Source organism: Vicugna pacos, chromosome 3 (genome assembly GCF_048564905.1).
Source record: "Vicugna pacos chromosome 3, VicPac4, whole genome shotgun sequence".
NCBI classification, from domain to species: domain Eukaryota; kingdom Metazoa; phylum Chordata; class Mammalia; order Artiodactyla; family Camelidae; genus Vicugna; species Vicugna pacos.
Window position 1 is genome coordinate 8,418,188 of NC_132989.1, and position 17,003 is coordinate 8,435,190.

The following is a 17,003-nucleotide window of genomic DNA, read 5'->3' on the forward strand; positions in this document are numbered from 1 at the left end:
ATGACACCTGCATCCCAATGTTCATACTATTTACAATAGCCAAGACATGGAGACAGCCTAAATGTCCATCAACAGATGACTGGATAAACAAGAGGTGGTATATTTATACAATGGAATACTATTCAGCCATAAGAAATGATAAAATGATGCCATTTGCAGCAACGTGGATGGACCTAGAGATTGTCATTCTAAGTGAAGTAAGCCACAAAGAGAAAGAAAAATACCATATGAGATCGCTCATGTGTAGAATCTAAAAAAAAAAAAAAAAACCCAAAAACAAACAAACAAAGCATAAATACAAAACAGAAACAGACTCATAGACATAGAATACAAACTTGTGGTTGCCAAGGGGGCGGAGGGTGGGAAGGGATAGATGGGATTTCAAAATTGTAGAATAGATAAACAAGATTATATTGTATAGCACAGGGAAATATACACAAAATCTTATGGTAACTCACAGAGAAAAAAATGTGACAATGTATATATAGATGTTCATGTATAACTGAAAAATTGTGCTCTACACTAGAATTTGACACAACATTGTAAAATGATTATAGATCAGTAAAAAATTTAAAAAAAAGGTTAAGTCCAGAACTTAGGGGAAATAGCATTGATTCATTTACTCATTCAACCATTCAATAACCATTTATTAAGCATTTCCTATTGTGTCCAGAAGACAATCACACCCAAAGAGTTGATTTGAGACTCACCTCCATAGCTCACAGGTGATGGGTGTCTAGAGAGTGAAAAGCAGAGAACTGAAGAAACCATTTTGGGGAAACCTACCCACTTCTGGAACAGACAGGAAAAGGAGAACCATTGCGAACTTGGCCAGCACCATGTAGACACATATGTTTGTATTATATGGGTGACTACAGGTGATGACATATATATTCAGGGAATGTGATTTCACAACATGCTGACTGGTGGCAGGATCAGGGAGGAATTCAAATAGATTCTTTTTGAGCTACAGCATCTCTGGAAAGTCTGTTCTCCAGGCTCCGATCGCCACTAGTGACTGTGGTTCTGGCCTGTTCTTTCCTCTCCTTTTCTCAGCCAAGTGCAGCCATTAAGCCCTTCACATCCAATCGCTAAAGCCTGGGCTCTTGGCCGGCCCAGTAATGGAGGCAGCAAGAATTTAATCCATGGCAGCCTCAGGTGCAGAAAGATGATACTAAATATTTCATTCCTGGGATGATGGGAATGGAAGCCCCTGGAGAGGATCTGGCTGAATCTTTTAAGTGAGCCTTTCCAGGAATCCATTGGGTAACCGTGCTATTGGCAATAATGACTGCCACTCGGGCCTCAGATTCCCAATGGGAGGGGAAGCAGCATTAATATGCAACAGTGCTAAAAAGCGAGCTCCAACTCTGGTTCTAAGAAATTAAATTTTTTTTTTAACTCTGCTTTCTTGTCACCTCTTTGGAGCCAAAAGACATTTGTCACCCATTTTTCCCTTTTTTATTTTTCATAAAGAGCCAAACAAAAGGAGACTAAAAAGATCTAACAAAGAGAAATCATTTCAGGTACATTTCTTCACTTCAGGAAATTACCTACTTTGGCTTACATCTTAAACTCCTCTCAGTCTATAAGAGCTAGCACGAGAAGACAGTAAAGTGTTACTCACAATGGACAAGAGAAAAACATGCATTATCTGGGTGGGAAATTGCATAGATTGTGTTGGTAAGTAAATACAATTTGTTAAGCACTGAAGTATGGAAATGAAAAAAGAGACTATTTTTCCTTAAAAAAATAAAGTGTTTTGAAAAACTGGATTAGATTTTTTTTCATTACTCCTCACAAAATTGAAAACAGATGGTATGTGCTATAGACTTTAAAAAAACAAAACAAAACAGAGAAAGTGAAAAAGGTCAGTTGCAGTGTAACAGGGAGGTAAGATGACCTGAAATATGACCCCTTTGCCCTTAAGACCTGAATTCAGATCTGGTTTGTGACTCTGAGTCGGAGCTGCTGCAGACCCTGAAGGAGTGAGGTGGGAACTGGATGGAAGTCAAAGGACTGGGAGCAGGAAGTTGGGCTCCTACAGGCACCTGGAGGTGCCCACCTCACCTCTCCGCCCTAACTCTGCCATCCTTCCAGAGAAAGCTCCGGCAGGAAGCTGCACTATGCAACCCAGCGTCTTCTGCCTCCTCTGAACCTCCTGACTAGCTGGACCATACTCTGTGTCATGGATTTTGCTTCCTTCCTTGAGGGGCAGTTGGGCGCTAACTATTAGGAGCAAGCATGATTCCTTCCCCTGCCCCCTCAACTATTCCTTGCTCCATAATTTAGCCTGAGGTTGGCTTCACACGCAGGCAGAGCATATTTGTAACTTCCACGTTTCCCATGGAGTGTTAAGCACTAAAGGCAGTGTGAGGGATGACCTCAGATGGCAGTACGTAGATTTTCTCTAAAGAGAAAACATTACAAATGGTAAGCATTACTGCATGCTAAATAGAAAGCATTTTCTACTTAGTATTGATGACATTACTTTGTGTCCTAGAAACATATATATTAAGAAACTCTCAAAAATATACCCTCATGGCTATAAAATATAAATGTACATCGGTTTCCAAAAATGAATTAACATAGAAAAATAGGCAAGTGTTCACATGAAATTTAGATATGGAAAAAAATCATGAAGATGCTGGGCAGACTGAAGTGTCGGAAAACACTGCCCTGTGTCGTTTAGCACAATACCTTTTATATTATCCAACAATTATTTGTCAGTTGAGTGTTTCTCAAGCACTGTTGTTCACTTATTATTATCATAATACTTTTTTAATCTTGAAAAAAAGTCTCAAGAAGAGTATCATTTGACAGAACAAAGAAATAGAAGCTTTCAAAGCAATGACATTTTGTTGTCTATCTTGATAGTCAAGGCAATGAGCTCTGGAGGAAGAGCAGGCCTCTGTTTATGTTCTGGCTCTGTTACTTTCTAGCAGAACTTCTAAGTGTAAATAATTATGTGTTCAGTGCCTCAGTGAAACTGTTATGAGGAAGAAATTGAATGATGCTTGCAAAGTTCTAGCTTGGTGTCTGGCACATAGAAAGAGCCCAGCATATACGGTAGCTGTTACTATTAACAATAATAGTAGCATCAACAATGACAAAATGTGACATTTGTATGGAAACCCATGTCTTTTAAGGGGCTTTTATCCAACCTTTAGCATTTAGTCAACCCACAGTCTACCGGGTACCAAATACTGTGCAAGACTGGGGGCTGCCACCGTGGAATGAGAAATGATGGCTTCAGGGTAGGCAGGGTAGGGAAACAGACTCTAGAATCAGGCTGCCTATTTTCAAGTCCAAGCTTTGCTACCTCTAGTTGTGTGGCCTTAGGCAAGTGACTTACCTTTCCATGCCTCAGTTTTCTCATCTGTAAAATAGGGCTAAAATAATAAGCCGCTCGTAGGGTGGTTGTGAGGATTAAATGAGTCTGGGTGTGTAAAGTACATCAACATTATCAGAAAGGTATCTGCACACAGTACACTCAATTTGTTTTAGCTTTCATTGTAGTTCTTGACCTCACAAGGCTACCATGCAGTCTTCCACTTTCCTTAAATGAGCAGCTCCTTTCCAAACTATGTATTTGCCACAAATTATACCCAAGCGCTAATTCAGAGACAAAGGTGTAGCCACACAAAGATGTCTGAGGTTTATCTACTGAGAACATTTTACCACTGAGCTCAATCAATTACTTCACATAGACTCAGATCAAGCTAGCTTCAGCATTGGAGTAGAAGGTCACCTATAGCACGTATTCTCCCAGTCACTAGGAAAATTTCCACTGCCATCCTCTACACCTAGACACTAGAGCAAGCATAGATACAGACACACACACACACACACACACAACTTTCTATTGAGTAAAATTTCTTTATTGAAAGGTGGTTATTCATATAAACATTAAACAAAACAACTGCATGCTTCACACTTGAACCTGAGGCCAATTTGGAGCATGCCTGGACATGGACCCTTCTGTAGGAATAAGACTGGTCCTCCAAACGCATACACACTCTCTGTGCAGACCCAGGAAGAAATATAAAGAGCCTGATTTTTTTTTCAACCTAACCTTTCTTTTTTTCGCCCTTATGGAAAATTCAGACAGACAAAATCCGAATGGTCAGATTCAACATGTAGATACCAAAGCTGCATGAACCCACTCCAGAAAGCGTTAGACCACCCATCCTCTTGACATGTGAAACCATCGAGTGAAGACATTCCAAGCAGAAACTGTGATTGCTCCCCCTGATGGAAATAACTGCTTCAATCCAGGCTGGGCCAATGCAGCCCCAGACGTAAAGGTGATGAAGGGCTGTTTCAAAGCCCAAAGTCTTGCTTCAGGACCATTCAGAAAACACTGCTGGCTAGGGAGCCATCATACACACACGTCAATGAAATATTACCCCTAATTGAGTGGGCCATTTGAGAATGCAACCAAGAGCATGCCCAGAGTCAGCACTCCCCTTTACAACTCCCCAAGCCCCTCCGGGGTTAGTATCCATTTAAAGAAAGAGGTGGGGGGGGGACCACTTTCATCACTTAAGTGTAAATGAATCAAAGCATGATATGGATAGAGAGGGGAGCAGTTAGTTTCCCCCGATGATTGATCTGCTGGAGGAAATGAAGGGCTGTTCATTCCAGATCTGGTGCTCCTAAAACACACTGATGGGCCATTGATTCCAGACTTCTCCCAAATTCCACAGATCCTGGAGGATAGCCAGGAGTTCCACTGGAGTGAAAGATACAGGAGAGTTGGTGGCCTTTAAAAATGAGATAGCTTCGGATGCGTCACATGTGGTCACCAAGGGCAAGCTAACTTGATCTCTAAGTCATTCTTCAAAATTGCATTCAGAAGATTCTTGGAGGAACTAATTCCAAAACCACGTCTGAAAAGCCAGGTATCTCCCAACACGAAAGAGGCACGCTGGAGTCAGCTGTAGCTAACGGTTTGCTTTTCTTTGGCTCAGACAGCGTTTTGCTGTTTTCATTTTAAGGAATTGTCATATTTAAAAATCAGGATATTTCATTGGGATTTTGCATCTCTTGAAGATCGTGGGGCCCTCTGCGTCCACGCGAAGAGAGTCAGCTGCAGCCGACCAGCAGTCACCTCTTCCTACAGCCCCTGTGACCTCTACCTGGTCTCCTTAACACATCTGTGTTAACTGTGGCCTGGACTTTGCAACTGCTGTTAGGAAGTTGCCCTGGTGCCTGTGAAAACAGAAACCAATTCTGATCCTCTGGGCCTGAACAAGAATCTATGTTATGAACTGAATGTAAATAAAGTAAAAAAAGTAGCTCCAACTGGCTTGACGTGAAACCTCACCCAACAGAAGCCTCATGCTGGGTGGTGACAAACTGGCCCATTTAGACCTTCTTTCTTGGCAAGTGTGGCATGTCTGTGAGGCAGCCTGGGCTGGCTCTCAGTTTTCCATGAGGCCTGCTGTATATCCCAGTCTTGAAAGTACCAGAATCCAGAACGGCCTGTCCACTGAGGGTCGCTAAACTTTGCAATAAACTCTGTTTCTGAAGAGAGTCTAAGCTGATTTCTTTTTAGCAATATTAAACGCAAAAATATGTGCCTTCTGCGTATCTCAGAGCTCACCAACACAGGGTAATACTGCTTCATGAGAAAACAAAGTAGGAAGGCGAGAAGCAGGCTGTCTAGAATCCAAATAGTTAATAACGAGCCCACATTTTGGCCTTTGCCAAGTGATCTTGGGTAAGTCCCTTTACCTCCCTGAGCCACTGTCTCCTCTTACGCAGAAGGAAACCAATACCCACATCACAGAGTTGTAGTACTAATAGCAATGCATGTAAAAATGCTTAATACAGCACTTGCTTATATAACATATATATATAACTTCATAAATATTAGGTTAAAAAAATGAAATCTGTAATATGAAAAATTTCCTCTATAACTTGTTTAAACCTTTCACTTTAGCTTTCCTGCTCCTCCCATGGGCTACCAAAATATGACTCGTGTAGCTCTACTTTTGTCTCCAGAACTCCTCTCTCCATGGAATACTCTCCTTTTTTTCCCTCTGCATTTAACTGACTCTAATATATGGATATTAAAGCTTAATTCAAGTTCCACCTTCCCCACAAAGCCTTCCCTGACTTCCCCAAGCATAGCATGAACTACCGTCCTTCTGTAATCCAACCTGTGAACTGGTGGATATTTCAAAACTGCCCAGACCACTGCAGTGAAAATGATATTGTTGTTCAGCAGCACAGCCACCTGAACGTGGCAACAAGAAAGAATGATGTCCAGCTTGTCCGCCTCCCATCACCATCGCGTCTGGGGCTGTGTATTATGACATGGATGCTTCACATTGCTCACATTGCTCAATTTAGAGGCATTTCCCCTCAAAACTCCCTGTAGTAAATTTTTTATACTAACAGCTAATGTCTGCTTCCCAGGCACGGTAGCTACTGACCCAGACATGATAAAATTGAAGGATATTAAAATAAGAATTTTAAAACATCTCTGATGGGGGATAAAGCAATGAAAGTAAAGCCAACAGGACTTGTTGCTGGATTCATTTGGGGGTGTGAAGGAAGGAGCAACCAAGGATGAATCCTAGGTCTGGAGATTAAACAACTGAGCAAATGGTGGGCTCCTTCCTGACACAGGAGACATGGAGGGAAATGTGGGGATTTTCTTAGGAAAATCAAGGAAATAGGGAAATCAAGGGTTCTGGCCATGTTAAGTTAGAAGTGTGTTATCAGACATGCAAAAGGACCAATGAAGAGAACAAGTGTATGAGTCTGGCACTCAGGAGAGACACTGAAGTTAGAAATACAAATTTGTGAGTCATTAGTATAGAGATGATATTTAAAGCCATGGATCAGATTATCTAGGGAGTAAGAATAGAGAGAAAAAAAAAAAAGAAGAGGGCTGAAGAGAGAGCTCTGAAGGCAACCAACCAGAGAAAGAAGAGGTAGCCAATGAGGTGGGAGGAACACCAGGAGACTGTAGCATAGCACAAGCCATATGGAGAAAGTATTTCAAGAGGAAGGAGGCGTGGTCAACTGTGACAAACACTGCCGACAGGATGAGCAAGAGGAGGTTTACCAGTCATTTACTATAACAAGATGGCAGCCATTGGGCTGTTGACCAGAAAGTTTCAGTGCAACGATGAAGATCAAAGCGTGACTAGAGAGGAAGGAGAAAGTGGTAAATACAACACAGTAGATTCTTCTGAGATGTTTAGCAAAAAGGGGAGGAGCTATGTGTGTGGTTAACCGTCCACAAAGGACAAAAGCAGAAGCAGGAGGACCAGCTGGAGGCCATTAAAATTGTCTAAGTAACAGAAGAAGCTGACCTTTCAGATATAAGATGGCTACCCAATTCCACTAAAACCTAAAAAATAAAACAGTTGTGCTGCCAATATTTTGGCATAATGGAAGGGTTGAGGGCATAATTTTGAAGAATAACTCAAGAGTATGAAAAATAAAGAGAAGCTCAGATGATCTAATCAAACTCGATTGTCACGCAACTGCCATTTTCGGTAGAGAAACTGAGGCTAATGAGATAAAATTATACGTCCAAAGATGGAAAACCTATCTGTGTAAAAACAAAACAAGAAACTGGGATGCCCGGTTTATACTCTGCCCCCATACCACAGTGTTCCTCCTGTGGGCACCCATAGTACCTCAAACCCATTCAACCAGAGTCAAGAGGAAGACACTTTTGCGTCATGGAGGCAGACATTTCAAAGTAAAGTTTAAAAACATGAGTTTTAGGCTCCAGTTCAGACTTGGCCAGCTAGCATCTCCCTCACCTTCGTCAAGTTATTTGCCTTCTCTGAGCCTGTTTATTCATTCGTAAAATGGAGGTAATCATACCTTCTTCATAGGGGTTTTACAGGGATGAACTGAACTAATGTACATAAAATCAGAATGCCAGGCATATAGTAAGAGCTTAATAAATGATAGGCAATGGAATGATTTTTTTTTTTTTTTGCCTTTTATCTATGGTAGTTCGGGTTTAAATCCAGAGACTAAACTCAAATCCCTCTGAAGAATCTTAACAATTGAGAATGACTGGGAAGAGACATGCCAAGCTGGGAAAAGGTCATGACCAAAGCCATGAGGGTAGGTATGATAGCAGGTCATGTCTGGGGGAGAGTGTACAACACTAAACGATGACAAAACATCAACTAGAGACTCACATCACAGAGTGACAAAAGGAAATTCAAATTCACGTGGATACCGAGTTTAATTTTTTGGAAAATGCTCGTCTGTGACATCTGGGGATTTTTCTGTGATTCATAAAGCACAGCCATGCGCATCTGAGTCCCCAGCCCTCAAGATAAACCAGGCAATTACTGTTATGACTATGCCCATTTTAGAGATAAATAGATGAGGCTAAGAGAGATTAAGAAACTTACTCGAGGCCTTGAAATCTAATAAGTGCCAGGACGCAGACTAAAGCTCAGGTCTTCAGAATTTTCCATTTAGGTGTCTGATTACTGGAAGGAGCCTAAGTGCAGCTTCTGTAGCATTTGATGATTTTATGATGTGCTTTGGGATTTATGGATGTTATTTCGTTGGTACCTCTCCACCTCATAATCCCCATGGCAGTGTCTGCCTTTTGTCTATGAAGCGTACAAAAGCGCCCAGAGGTTGTTAAGTGGTGGGTGCACCCAATAAATACATAAATCATAAAAATACAAAGAGCGTATGATGGCTGGTTTCCTTTCTGACAAATCTGTTTCCTTCCTGACAAGAGATGCTGCCCTGTGGTTCCTCATGTGGGGAAATAAATGTCATAAGTTATCAGCCATTTAGTATTATGCCTCGTATGCACCTAGAGTCCTGGGGGGATTTACATTTCAAATCGAGGCACATCATCTACGACGGCTGGCCCAGCCCTGTGCACAGGCAAAGCCGGTGGATCCTTCTAGGAGGTTATTTAAGAGCCCTCAAAAGTGTCTTTTCTGTCCCCAAAATACTTTCTCTCACTGTCTTGACCATCTCTAGAATTTCCACTTCTGCGTCGATCTTTGAGTTTATTAAAGGCTAATCCCTCCTTTATTCCAGAAATACCTTTGAGCTACGAGGTATCAGGCACTGTGCTAGGTGTGGAAGATGCAGCTTGAGCAGGACAAAGACCTCACCCTCACGGAGCTTTCACGCCACTGAGGGGTGAAAGGGTGGATGGGTGGCAGACTTAGGAGACAGGAAATAAACAAACATATAATATTGGTAAAATGCCTCCATTCAACAAATATGCATTAAAGTGCCAACTATGTGCTAGGTTAGCATAGGTCCTGAGGGAGTTTACTCAGGAGATCATTTGGAATAATTTAATTTGTCAGATTAGCTAGCTAAGTCACCAACAACCTCAAAGAAATTCAGATTCTGGCAAGCCATGGATAGTTTCTGGTCTCTCTGCGTCTCCCCTCCCTGTCCCTGAAATCATTTGGTCCAGCTCCATCTCCAGAACCAGTCGGTCCTCACCATACATGGATGGAAAGGATTTAAGCAATGTCAACATCCAACTCTTGTGAATTCCCTCCCAAATTACCCTGATAACTGAGCTTCCTTCGTTTGCTCAAAAAGCATCCCTGAGTTTCTGCTATATATTAAGTATTAAAGATACAAAGATGCATGAGATAACCCCTACTCTAAAGACCTCACAGCCTCTAGTAAGAAGACAAACAAGTGAAAAATAAACCAATTGTAGCCCCGATGCTGAAGTCTATTATTACTCACAGACTTCCCTGCTATTCCTTCTAAATAAATTCACGGTCTAGACTCCCACTGGTCTAGCACAGGCTTTTTTGTAATGATGGAAATGTTCTAAATATATGCTGCCAAATACAGTAGCCACTTTCCACATTCTTACTGAGTTGAAATGTAGCTAGTGTAAGCAAGGAACTGAATCTTATAAAAATTTATTTTAATTAATTTAAATTTAAGTCTAAGTAATTACGTGGAGTTAGTTGCTACCACATTGAACCGTGCAGGTCTAGAAATAGGAATGTTTCCAGTGTGGGCAAGTCTTAATCTGAGATCTTAGAATCCAGGGTCTATGAGGGTATATGGTTCTGATGGCAGACTCACCAAAAATGTTGCGATTTTTCTGAAAGTTTGCTTGTATTTTTCTAAATGGAAGATGTTTTTTCTCCATGTGGTGGTTCAGGACGCAGACATCTTTCGTCTTCTAGCTCCACAGCATCCCCAAGGGTCTCAGTGACCTCTGTGTGTAGGCACTAGATGGGAGGAAGGTAAGCAGAAAAGGTACACTGACTTCTTGGAAAACCCAAGGAGAAATAGTTTCTCTCACTTTCCACAAAAGAAATGGTCATGTGGCCACACCTGGATGCAAAGGGTGCTGGGAAATGTAGTCCCTGTCTAGGCAACTGCCTCCCAGAGATAATTGCACACTATGGAAAGAAGATAACACGTTTCTGTGGACAGCTGTCCATCTAAGCAACTACCAGCATTAGCCCTCTGCTGGGATTCTGAAGTCAAGCTGGGGAAGGCACCTAATACATGGCCCTAAATAAAAGCTACTGTTCTGTCAGTGAAAATAGGAATAACATTAATCAAAGTGTCACTGAGCTCAATTCTCCAAACAGGAAAGCAGAGAGGAAACTTGTGGCAAACATCTAAGGACAGAATGCCCTTCATAGCCAAGGAGAGAATGTCTCCTTGCCTGTGAGTGAGAGAAAGCTGCCCTGTATGCACTGTTTCCTCTCATACACTCATTAACTGGCCCTCCAACTATCCTCATCTCTCAGCACGTTTGCTGATGGTCCCAGCTGTGACCCTTTACCCATTCCCTCTCCACCCTCCATGATCAGCTTCAAAGCACCAGACCCATTTGACAGCCTGAGTCCAACTGGAGGGGAGAATTTAGGAAGTGTGAAACCAAAGATTCCTTTCACCTCCTTGGCCCTGAAACGCTAACATTGTACATGTCAGAACAAGAGGGAGAATTTGAATATTTTTGATTTATGGCTTTTATTTTTGTTTTGGCAGCTTCAGCTTCAAACTGAGGTTTTCTCGATGGTGAGACCACACAGAACACATGGCTCTGTTGTCAGGATCATGAATTACGGTTGTATTGATGACACTGGAACAGGGTTATATGGATATCTTTCCACAAATAAATACAGTGTAAGCCCCATATTTCCTGTTGTTCATTGGAATGGCCTGAATCACTAAAGCAGTAACATTGCCGTGCCAGACAACTCTTCCCTTGTAATTCCATTGTTCCTTTACTGCAAGAGAAATTAGATTATCGATAGGTACTGTCCCCTCTGTCATCATGTTAACACTAAAAATTATGTGTTAATTCACATCAAGTTTACATTATGAAAAGTGATCAATGGTTCCATTGCTGTTACTCCATAGATAACAGAATCTGTCACCTAGGGTTGTTGGCAGCTATTAATGAGATAATGTATAAAAAGCACTTAGCACCATCTCTAACACATAGCAAGTACTTAGAAAATATTAGCTTTCATTATTATGGTTGGGCTATAGTGGACATCTATTGCCCTTTTGTATACCAACACTCCAGCTTTGTTTTGAGGAATGTTTCAACCCCAACAGCAACCCATATGGTTGGCAGGAGACCTGGCACTATCTCCAGTCTCCAAGGGGGAACCCACGATCTAAACCTGACCAAATAGTGACTGACCAGTTCAGGGATGGGCCGGTGACCCAAACCAGGCTACAAAAGCCATCACCAGAGATCTGCTGGAACCAATGGTGAAAAAGTGGTTTTGGATTTCTGTCACTCTTCCCAGCTGGTAGAGCACAAGCTGAGAGCAATCAAGGGCCACCCTGTGGAGAGGGTGTACAAGCAGGTAAAGTCAAGAAAGGAAGGAAGAGCTAAGAGATGGAAAGAGAGAGGAAGACATCAGGATAATATTTAGAACTCCCAAAATTTCCCCTTTTCTCCAGATCTTATTTGAGTGGGATTCTGTCACTTGCAACACAAAAAAGGTAACAACGAGAGCTGTCAGGAGAATGTGACAATCACAGGACAGCTTTTATCCATGAGAGCACATAAATAATAGTTGAAACATAAAAATGTACATTGTTTTGAAGTTTCTGAGGACTTTCATATGTTACCGCCTATATATTAGGTTATTAACACAAGCTGCTGTAATAGAAGAACCCTAAAAGCATAGCACAGAAAGGTTTCTCGTTCACATCACAGTCCACAGGACTTAGGTAGTCCTCTTCTACCTCGTTGCTACACATCCTGGAACACGTGGTCCCTGTGGCTGGGAAAGAGATGGCTGGAGGATCACACGTGAGGATATAAAGGCCCAGTCCTGGAAATAGCGTACATCACTTCTGCCCACATTCTGTTGGCCAGACTCAGTCACATGGCCCCAACTTACCTGCGAGGGAGGCTGGGAAATGCAATCTTCCCGTATGCTCACAAACAGGAAACAGCATAGCAAGAGTGACATTATCTTTGCCACATCTCCTTTTATTTGTTGCATCCAGCCCTCCTACCAGGCAGGCAGGAGCCCAGGGGTCTGGACTCAAGTTGGACTGATGGGTCCCAGGAGTCTATCTGGGGTATAAGGTCAGGAGTTGACTACAGAACATGAAACTTCAGTGCGTGTTCTCAGAGGCAACAGCCAAGAGTAAAACTCAACCTAGCTCACCAATATAAAGAAGTCAGAGAGGGCGAGAGAAATCAAGTACAAGTTCACAAGATGGATCCACAGAAAGCAGGTCCTGATCAGGGGACACAAAGTGGAGGTTTGGAGGTATAGCCTGTCGGAAGCCCTCAACTATGAAAATAGAGCTACGTTCTCATTTTGTAGAATGCTAGCTGCCTCCACAGTGCAGAAAGGCAGGGATACTCATAATACTCCCCAGACAAAGGCAAGACAGACATTCTTAACCCCGTTTCATGGTGAGGCTCTGAGAGGTGAGGGATTTGCCCAAGGTCATACAGCTGGTAAAAAGTAAAAATCAGATTGAACCTGGGATAAAGAAGTTGTGGTATATTTATACAATGGAATACTACTCAGCCATAAGAAATAATAAAATAATGCCACTTGTGGCAACATGGATGGACCTGGAGAATGTCATTCTAAGTGAAGTAAGCCAGAAAGAGAAAGGAAAATACCATATGACATCACTTATACATGGAATCTAAAAAAACAAAACAAAACAAAAACTAAATGAATTTGTTTACAAAACCAGAAACAGACTCACAGGCACAGAAAATAAACTTATGGTTACCAGGGGGAAAGGGGGTGGAAAGGGATAAACTGGGAGTTTGAGATTTGCAGATACTAATTACTATATATAAAATAGATAAACAACAAGTTCTTACTGTATAACACAGGGAACTATATTCAATATCTTGTAGTAACTTATGGTGAAAAGAATATGAAATGAATATATGTATATTCATGCATGACTGAAGCATTATGCTGTACACCAGAAACTGACACATTGTAAACTGACTATACTTCAATAAAAATTATATAGATACAAAAAAAAATGATTGAACTTAAGCCTTCTGTCATTCAATGCACGGTGCAGGAGTTGGACTATTAAACCTGCCTTCAGCAGATGCATGTGCCTGTTAATAAGCTGAAAAGGAGACAACTGATCCAAGATGTTCAGGTTTCTACTTAGCCAGGAATGCAGTCACAGAATCTGGTATTTGAGCCTTCACTGTCCCTGAGCCCTGGAGGCTGAGCTGGGTATCTTACTCCTGTGTCCTCGCTGCCCTTGTACACCCCTCTGTTAGCACTTGTCACAGTGTGCTGCAAAGCCTCATTCACCTGTCTGCACCACCACCCCCAATCTGTGAATTCAGTGAGGACCGAATCTATGCCTGTCTGCAACTCACTGATGCCCCCCTAAGACCTAGCACAGGGCCTGGCATACAGTAGGGGCTCAATAATTATTTATTGAATTAATGAATGAGTGGATGATCAAATAGCACGTCTTACACTGTACTAAAATTTCCAACTGTACTAGAATTCTTCGGCTCTCTCCCTAGGTTTTAATTACCATGAGGGCAGGCACTCTAAGTGCCAGCATCTCCACGCAGAGTCTTTACTGCACAGTATCTGGCACAGGGAAGACACTGGACATGTGTATGTGTATGGAATCGATAAATGAGAAAAAATAGAGCAATTTTTGTAGCAATTTCTACAGCCAAATTTTATACTTAGAGTAAGCTTTCAAAAGTCAGGACTTCTCATATCATCTTACTTCTTTAAACTCTTCAACAGAAACTTCTTTTACTTTTTAATGTCCAGATAAAACTCCTTAAAATTACCTCCAGAGCCCTGCCTGGGGCACTGACCAGGGAAGGCCAACATTTGGGAGTCACAAACCCTTGAGAGTCTGATGAGAAGCCATGGCCCCCTTTCCTGAGAAAATAACAGTCATATGTTTGTTTATGAGGACAAACTTTTGCATGCAGTTTTACGAGGTTGATGGAGTCTCTGATGTCTAATCCTGGGCCCTCCTGGGACCTATAACCCCAGGTTGGAGGTATCTCAGCAGCCCACTTAACCTGCCCTCGGTGAGTGAGTGAGGAGAGAGGTCAGTTCTGCCAAGGGCCTCTCTGCAGTTCCTCCAATACAAGGAAGTGCACCCCCACCTGAGTGCCAGCTCTCTGTTAGTTAGCAATTCAGAATGACTTTTTAGAGCAATCCCTCAGTCTCCCAAGATACTTGTCTGACAACCCCTTCATCTTGGCAAGAGCTGCATTAAACCAACCTGTCATCATTCTCGCCACACACCGTAGCAGCTCAGAGCAAGATACACACTCACTCAGAAGCAGACTCTCCAACCCATTATGAAGAAATTAGAATTTGGGGGACCCGTGGATCCACAACAGGCTCTCAGGAACAGACAGACAGGACATGCCAAGAGGCACGGGGCCAAATTCAGGCTTGAGGTGAACTGCTTCCATCCTAGGGGCTGTCAGGAGTTGTCAAAAGGAATGTTTAAACAATCACTACTCTCAAAACCCAGGTCTATGCCCTGCTGGATTAAAACAAAGGAATGAAGCCATGAAATAAAAAGGTGTCGGGGAAATTTGCTGAGAATGGGATTTATTTTGACAAATTCAAAGCACCTTGGTTCTGGAGAAACTGTTTTATCAGTTACTTTTGTGATCTGTGAAATTCTAGACGTTTTCAAAAGAAAAAGCGAAATTATATCCACCTGACACCCCAAAATATTTTGGAAACTTAAAGGAAAGAAAAACAACAGCAATAATAGAAAGTTATGATCGGTCAAATCCCTCTTCTAGTTTAACCTTTTATCAAATCCATAGTTTATCAGATAATTATTGTGATAGTTGTGAACTATCATTTTCTGATCCTTTATTATATGTTAAGCACTTCCAAACTCTTTTTCCAAATATTTATGGAGAATCAATTATGGTAGATTTACTGCAAAAATGGGCCCCAAATCGTCACTCCTCCTGCCTTGGGCAAAATTACCTGACTTTGACTCTGGGCTTTGCTAGGTCACTTGCTTAGGCCAGTAGGATATTAGCAGATGTGAAATAAAGAGAGACTTGAAAAAGATTTCTGCATTTCTGCCTGCATTCTGGTACCTCTGCCATTACCATAGTAATATGCTTGAGCTAGCATTCTGCAGAGGGAGAGAGATGTAGAGCAGAACCAAGTTGCCTCAGGAACCCTAGACAATGAGCAAGCCCAGACAAGACCAACAGACCTACCTAGCCAACATCCAACTGACTTTTTTTTTTTTCTTATTTGGAGGTGCGGAGAGGGGAGGTAATTAGGTTTATTTATTTCCTTATTTATTTTAAAGGAGGTACTGAGGATTGAACACAGGACTTCGTGCATGCTAAGCATGCACTCTACCACTTGAGCTATGCCCTCCCCCAGCAACTGACTCTTGACATGTGAACAATGAATTCACACTTGACTGCTTATCACTTATACCATAAAAGTTTTGTGAATAGTTGTTACCCAGCGTTATGGCGACAGATAGCTGATACACTGACCATGTGCCAAGCACTAATCTAAAACATGGTATATAACAAAACACAAAGTGGGCAAGACCCTTCCTCTTGCATTCCGAATTATGTTACCTAATTCAAAACAACTTTATAAAGTAAGCCATATTCCCATTTACACACAAGGAGAGTGAGGCACAGAATCATTGCATTACTTGCCCAAGGCATTAAAGTCATCAAATAGAGTCAGCATTCCATTTCAGGCTCTATGATGTGGTGAATAAGATGAATAATAATCTGAAAGATAAGAATAATAATGCATGCCACAAGAATTATTGTGAGGATCAAATGAGATCATGCATATCAAAGCACTTAGCAGAGGGCTATGTACGTGGGGAACTCGCAACACTTTTGCTGTGGATAATGTACTTCTGCTATCAGTACTATCATGGCTGTTGTTGTGATGCTGTCTGAACCCAGAGCCTGACTATTTAACCAGTACTTGATTATTGAATTGCCTCTGGTCTAGTTTCCTGTCCTTTCTACCTGAACAGTGTGTAGATGAAACGAATGGATAAGCATGCTAAATGTCACTCCTTCTTTTCACAGGGAAATGATCAACTTTAATAACCTTTATTCTTCTGAACCCAGAGCAGGTATACGCCATTTCTGATAGATTCGCAACTGAGGGGTTATTACATACTTAGGGTAGAAGCAGACGTGTCTAAAGAGAAGAATCAGCTACATAAATTTCAGGGCACAGTGCAAAATAAAAATACAGTGCCCCTTATTCAAATATTATTAAGAATTTACATCAGAGTTACAGTGATATCAGAGCATTGGACCAAGCGTGGGGTCCTTCTAAGTTAGGACCTTCTTCATGGGATTATTTTGAAGAATAAATGAGAAGAGCATTTCCAGTCTTTAAAGCAACGTCTGAAAAAGAGTAAATAACAGTAGTGGTGTAAGCTGTCATTGTTATTGTTATGCGTTTGTTGAAGTAATAAAGGGAATCCTGCTAATGTGTACCGCTTTAACCTTTTCAGAACTCTTG

The 17,003-nt window shown here is 41.7% G+C and overlaps 1 long non-coding RNA gene across 2 annotated transcripts in view; it reads right to left on the reverse strand.

Moving 5' to 3' along the window:
- Positions 1–10,096: 10,096 nt before the first annotated feature.
- The window catches only part of LOC140691065 (uncharacterized), a 247,434-nt gene continuing 240,527 nt past the window's right edge, over positions 10,097–17,003 (reverse strand). For both annotated transcript variants that reach the window (XR_012066514.1, XR_012066513.1), the window contains one exon: positions 10,097–10,226. This is a non-coding gene — a long non-coding RNA (uncharacterized lncRNA). The remainder of the gene's footprint in view (positions 10,227–17,003) is intronic.